This window comes from Protomyctophum parallelum (genome assembly GCF_964188405.1).
Source record: "Protomyctophum parallelum genome assembly, chromosome: 8".
Taxonomy (NCBI): Eukaryota; Metazoa; Chordata; class Actinopteri; order Myctophiformes; family Myctophidae; genus Protomyctophum; species Protomyctophum parallelum.
Window position 1 is genome coordinate 25574809 of NC_139703.1, and position 6801 is coordinate 25581609.

The window sequence follows — 6801 nt, forward strand, 5'->3', positions numbered from 1 at the left end:
AGGCAGGGTTTAACTTTAACCCATAGACTGGTTTAACCAAACAGAGCAACGCAACGGCCCAATTAACTTCTGTCAAACTACAGTAGCCTATACGAACACATATTAATGAGATGTATCTTGCCTGATTGAGGTTCTATGGCCAGTTTCTCTAAAGTGTCATTCAAAGTGTCACTTGTAAGTTAACTTACTGTGAGTCGTCTGTGACTAAAAAAGAGCTATAGCCTATTATATATAACAAAAATAAACGTGATTACGATGCAATTTATTTTTAATCCACAGACTGCATTTATTTTTCAACTTGATGATTGCACAATAAGGTCATTTTCTGATAAGCTTACAGAAAAGCAGACTTTTGTCACATTGTCATTTTCTTGTAGCCTACCAATATGAATGACACTTAAGGCTATATTTCAATGGTGCCATTTAGAAAATAATAAGCAAATAGGCTACAACAAATATAATGAAAACGCATATTGTCTCGACAGTATGGTTTTCAAACCTGTGTCCAAGGCACATCAAAGAGCAAGTCAACATCTCAATGCACACACATATTCATATCCCCTCTATAAAATGTGTTGTCACGTTTATGTAAACATTTTTTAATTTTTAATACTAATGTCAAATGAAAAATAGTATTTTGTAGGGTATATAATTTGCGTGAGTGATAGTTTAATTGCTCTGAAATCTGTAAAATATATTAACAGTTATATTGTTATTCCTTGGATTTTAAATTAAAGTTTAATTCCATGACACATGGAAACACGTGGCCCTCTACTGGAGTGATTAAGTTGTAGAGCTCATCATATTTGTCTCGTTTGATGAATGGCAGGCAGCCTGGTTCCTCTGAGAGATAAAAGTTCCACCATGTCACTTGACCCCCTCTGTAAAATTCTTCCTCCGTTTTCATCTTGAACTCCTGGTAAGTCTCCTTTGTTTCAATTTCTGTGTTCTCACATTCATTCTCACTCAATGTCTAGATTAGAACAGTCATCAACTCCTCATCTTTCTTTGAGCTTGAACCAGAGAATGGCAGGTATCTCCTGGAAGACTGTGGTTGTGGCTCCTTTACTTTTTTAACAGTGCAATTGACTTAATCAAGACTCAGTTCATAGATACATTTACTTGTGATGTCCTCTTTACAGCGAATCTCTACCAGTTGTTTCCATTGGCTGAACACAGTTGAGTCTTTGCATATGCACATCATATTGTTGAATCCTTCCAATGTACGGTACATTGCACAAAAGGTCTCCATAAAGGGGCTTGAGATATCAGTAACTGCTGAGTGAAGAAAGAAGATAACAAGAAGTTGCTTCCTAGAGAGCAAATCTGGAGAGTAGAGGAATGAAACCATGTTGTTGACCTCTGCAGAGTGTTTCTTCAGCCATTCCCCAGTAGTAAGCGGTTTGTCCATCTCACTTTCTTCATTTGCCCGTCCATTGCAGAAGACCCAGCTTGTTTGTTTAAACAGGTTTAGCTTTGCAATGACTTCACAGATGCTGTCCTATACCCAAGGATTGTACATCCTTGGGTAGTGAATATTAGCTATGTGATCCCTGCGATAAAAATTGAACGTTCCATTGACTTCAGATTCAGGGTCAAACTCAAGTACCGCAAACAGCTTCAACTCTTTTAGAAAATCTAGCTGCTCCGGTTGATTTGAGATGCACTTGGTAACAGCTCAGCTATGAAATTGGCAGACGCTGGCAGAAATGTGTCTCTAACAAATGTTATCAGTTGTTTAAGCTTAATATCACTTTCCTCTGCAGACTTGCGTGCCACTGCCCAACATTTTATTTTGTCAATTATTATTTTCATCTCCTCCTGGGCTTTCTGAGGATTTTGGTCAGCAAAAATGTTGACGGACGTGGGGCCATCCCGGACAAACAGGCATTCGGTTTTGCTGTGTTGCTGTGTCGCTGATGCTATGGGACGAATGGAAAATACTCTCTTGTGTCATTGCATATGTTGGGACAATATCAACCTCCGTTACCCATTTGTAGCAAAGCAAAATACTTCCATTGTGAATTCATAGAGCATCTCTTTTTCACTGGCTTCCTCTAGGAGGTGGTACTCGTGCACAGGATCAAGGAGATTGCTTGGAACAGTCATCGGGGGAAGAATATCATTTTGATTGTAAATTAAGTTCGGGTCGCTTTTGTCAAAGGGCCGGGTCAGACTTATGTGCCTCCCCAAGGATGTTGTTGTGACTTCATTTCTTACTGAAGAGCTGGTGGTTTGTCTGTCTAAGTTATTGTTGCCTGTTCTATCTTGAGCTTCCTCTAGGAGGTGGTACTCGTGCACAGGATCAATGAGATTGCTTGGACCAGTCATCGGGGGAAGAATATAATTTTGATTGTAAATTAAGTTTGGGTCGCTTTTGTCAAAGGTCAGACTTATGTGCCTCCCCAAGGATGTTGTTGTGGCTTCATCTTTTACTGAAGAGCTGGTGGTTTGTCTGTCTAAGCTGCTCTTGTCACCTGTTCTATCTTGAGCTGTTACAGATTTGATTGTATCTCTCAGTGTCTGTATTAACTCCAATGAAATTTGAAATCCAGTGTCCAGTGACGCTGTTTCCACCTCCACAGTCTCATCATGGGTCTCTCTCCTTGTTTGATTTGTCCTCATTCCTTTCAAAGATGTCTCCGACTCCTTCTTCAATCTCTGAACTTGTCGGAAGATTTGTATTGCTGGCGCCCGTGGTACATCTAAATCTAAAAGATCTTCTTTTTCAAAATCAGCCAAGCATGCTCCTGACAGTTCTTGGTCATACAGATTCTGTGCAATTTGTTGTGGCACTCAAAGGTTCTCGACCAACCATTGTCTCACTTGCTCTTTTGTCCAGTCTTCAATCATGAGAGGGAATTCACTTGGGACATTTGATCTCTATAAGTAACATAATAGAGAAATGTGGCATATTAATAACAGGCACTTTATCACTTTATATATCCATATTTCATTGTTGTTGCTTTTTTCCCTCCATGAAATAATGGCTAATATTCATCGCATGTTGGTGTTAGTGTTGGTGTTAGTGGGTTTTATATTTAACCACTGTAAATATTAATCAGACCTTGTGACTATAACTACATTAAATCCAATGGAAAACCTTGTGAAAAGTTCTGATGTTGGTCTAGATATAGATTATTATTGCTCAGTGAGTATTTTTTTTATTTTTTTTAAGAAACGTATTACTCAGTATCAAGCAGAAGGTCTGACATACCGTTTCTCCTTCTGTCCCTGAAACAGGCAGTGTTTTGTCTTCTTTTCTCACAGACCTGATCACAGGAGAGAGGAGAGATATTTAATATTTAACTTTTCTCTCAAATGTAGATTAGATCTAACCTGACTCTGCCAGATGGTGACAGTAGAGTGTACACAGGTTCCCTGTTCCCTGTACTCTCTACTGTCACCATCTAGTGGAGTCAGGTTAGATTATATCATACCTGCACACAGAAATCTTGTTTAGTGTTCATATTCTAATCATACGTATTAATTTGTGCCCTAGGGAATCCTATCAGGGAATACTTATGTATGGTAGAAACTAGAAATGGAATGTAATCATACCTGGATTCTGGTTTGTTAGGCTCCTGGTTGAGATTTAGAGGCCGATATTTTGAACTGCTCTCACTGGGGGGGTTGTCTGTGTTATCCTGCAGGTCACCCTCCATCTGACCTGTGCTTCAGGCAAGGAGTGGACCCTCCTTTGACCTTGTGCCCAATGTTGTCTCCACTTTCTCCTTCTAACGTGTTTCTCCTGGGTAGAAAGGTTCAGGATTGTAGCAAGAGAGGTAACAGTAGTGTACAGTTAAACCAATTGTAGCTCACATATTGTTACACTAGATATTTTGAATAACATGCAACATATTAGATTAAGCACATGGACTATGATACACAAAATCAGTTTCTGTTGGATATGCCGCTAGGAACTATGCCCCAGAGTGTTGTGCCATCCATCCATCCATCCATCTTCAACCGCTTATCCGTAGTTGGGTCGCGGGGGCAACAGCTCCACCAGAGAGCTCCAGACTTCCCTCTCCAGAGCAACATTAGTGACTTCCTCCTGGGGGATTCCGAGACGTTCCAAGGCCAGTGAGTCGATGTATTTCCTCCTCCAACTGCGCCTTGGTCTGCCCCGGGGTCTCCTCCCAGTGGGACATGCGTCGAGGACCTCCCTAGGGAGGCGCCCGAGAGGCATCCTAACCAGATGCCCGAACCACCTCAGCTGACTCCTTTCCAGGCGAAGGAGCAGCGGTTCTACTCCGAGTCTCTCTCGTGTGACTGAACTTCTCACCCTATCTTTAAGGGAGATGCCAGCCACCCGTCGAAGAAAACTCATTTCGGCCGCTTGTATTCGTGACCTTATTCTTTCGGTCATGACCCACACTTCATGACCATAGGTGAGAGTAGGAACGAAGATTGCTCGGTAGACAGAGAGCTTTGCCTTCTGGCTCAACTCTCTTTTCGTCACAACAGTGCGGTACAGCGACTGCAATACAGCCCCTGCCGCTCCGATTCTCCGGCTGATCTCCTTCTCCGTTCTCCTCTCACTCGTGAACAAGACCATTCTGGTCATATTATGGTCTGTTTTTCTGTCTGTCTCTCTTTCTGGCCTTTATGGTGCGGTCACATCAAAGTTGAATTCTACCTACAGTATGAGGGCGGATTTTGCCAATGTTTTTCAATGGGAACAGAAATCTGCAACAAACCACTACGTTCCCATTGTCCGGTAACATTTCGAGTTTGGCGACTTTAATAATTTCCACTGCGTGTAGAACTGTAACTTCTTGGGAGTGATGTGTTTGCATTGTTTTCTCTGTTTCCCTATGTAATTAACTGACTGATTGCCTGACTTTCAACCTGTTATGTCTTGTTTTTGGCAATAAATCATTGAATATAAAATATTAGAATATTCGATTTATTTGAAAATGCTTTCATACCATACGGTATATTGCTGCACTGCAGACTTTGGACTTTACTGTGCAGTGCACATTCTGTACAAAGACTACTTTTACTATTGGTACTTTAAGTACATTTTGGTAAGTAAGTAAGTAAGTAAGTAAGTAAGTAAGTAAGTACATTTTATATATGAAGCACTTTTCGAAACAATGTTACAAATTGCTGAACAATGGACACAGTAAAAACACTGGAAATTGCACAACAGTGCAATAATACAATATACAGTAAAAAAGAAACAGGCCTGTAAAAGTGAGTCAGGTAAAAACGACATGGGAAAAATGTTTAAGCTACAAAATAAATGTGTTTTTAACATTTTCCTAAAGCCGTCGACTGAAAGCCAAGGGTAGGGCATTCCATATAGGAGTATATGAGCAACCACTGCAAAGGCCCAATCAGCCTTATTTCCAGAAGACCTTTATTAGAACGAATGCATGTTGAATTCCAGCCTTTCACTTCTAACAGACAGTCAGTTTTAACAGACACAATCAGATTTAACACCTTGTTGTATCACAAATCAAATCATCTAATAGCTGCCCAAATATTAAGAATAAAAAGAATACTAATAAGTGCAAAATCATAGATGGATCTTCAGGCTTACCTCAGTCAGTGTGTCCTTTATTTACTCAATGAATAATAGTGCTGCCACCATCAAGCCCATGCATGCGACCTGTTTTAAACTCACATTTCTGTTTAGAAGTTTCATACGACTGTACATCAAAATGTAGGCACATACAGTATATCCTTGTCTCAGCTATCACTCTGTGCATCTGTAAGACAGATATGTTGGCTTTCAGTCTCTTAGTTGTGACAGGCCATGCCCACTGGCACTGCCTCGCCCATTATTGGGCAATCGCCATTAGAAAATCAGTACTTCCTTAGTCTTATGTAGGACTGTCACATTTACACTATTATAATTTATTCATAATACTCTTGAATAAATTCTTGTATTAAGACCTTGGTTTCATTTCTCCTCCATATATTACATTACCTTTACCCCTAGACATATGGTTTTGTAACAAGGACCAAGCTTGTCTGTCTGTCTGTCTGTCACCATAGACAATAAAGAGAAATGTAATGTTTGTTTTGAGGACTAAAACAAACATTAGCACCCGTTGCTTAAACAAACATTATGTTGTAATTAATGTTGTAAGATGATAAGAGCGCCCCTCACTTCACACGGGTGTGATTTTTATTATTATTATTGTTTTAAAAGCCTCATGGTGGTGTACAATCATGCCCCCAACCCTGGATTAGGTGTTTTGAAGAAAACACCAAATAGTGGAAAGCCTAGTGATACACAAATGGGCGTCGCCTATATGGGGGAAATAATGATCCAATTAAGGAAACCAGCCGGAAGGAAACTTGATTGTGTGATGTACAGTTAAAGGTATATTCAGTGATTTCACTTAATTCAAATATCACTTATTTTTTTGTTTTGTTGTGATAATCCTCCCTACTATAGAGTGTGCTGGCCATATAAGGAGTTCCTCCCTGTCCCCAGTTAACCCCTGGGGGTCAAAAAACCTTAGGTTTCGTTTTTGACTCTCTATCCTGATTGGACGAAAGGCTGGGTCCCACAGCCAAAAACGAAACCTAAGGTTTTTTGAGTGAAATCACTGAATATACCTTTAAAGTATTATAGGCCAAAAGGTGAATCGACCTGTTATAGTGCCAACGTGAGGTCGATTTGATAAATTTGGGGCAGATCTATCTAGTCCTTACTTGCCCCTATACTGGGAGTGTGTGTGCAAAGTTTCTTGTCAATTAGTCCAGTGGCGTTTAGGGGTTCCAGGGGGTTAGCTGCTCACAGACCAACCAACCAACCAAACTGTCCAGCTTGGTGTACAT

General features: G+C 40.3%; 1 pseudogene across 1 annotated transcript; it reads right to left on the reverse strand.

Annotated features, from left to right (window-relative positions):
- Positions 1-712: 712 nt before the first annotated feature.
- On the reverse strand, positions 713-3410 carry LOC310862974 (sterile alpha motif domain-containing protein 9-like; annotated as a pseudogene). The gene is made up of 3 exons: positions 3340-3410; positions 2259-2374; positions 713-1278 (listed from the first exon to the last, which is right to left on the reverse strand). The product of its transcript is annotated as a sterile alpha motif domain-containing protein 9-like (transcript).
- Between the last annotated feature and the right edge of the window lie 3391 nt (positions 3411-6801).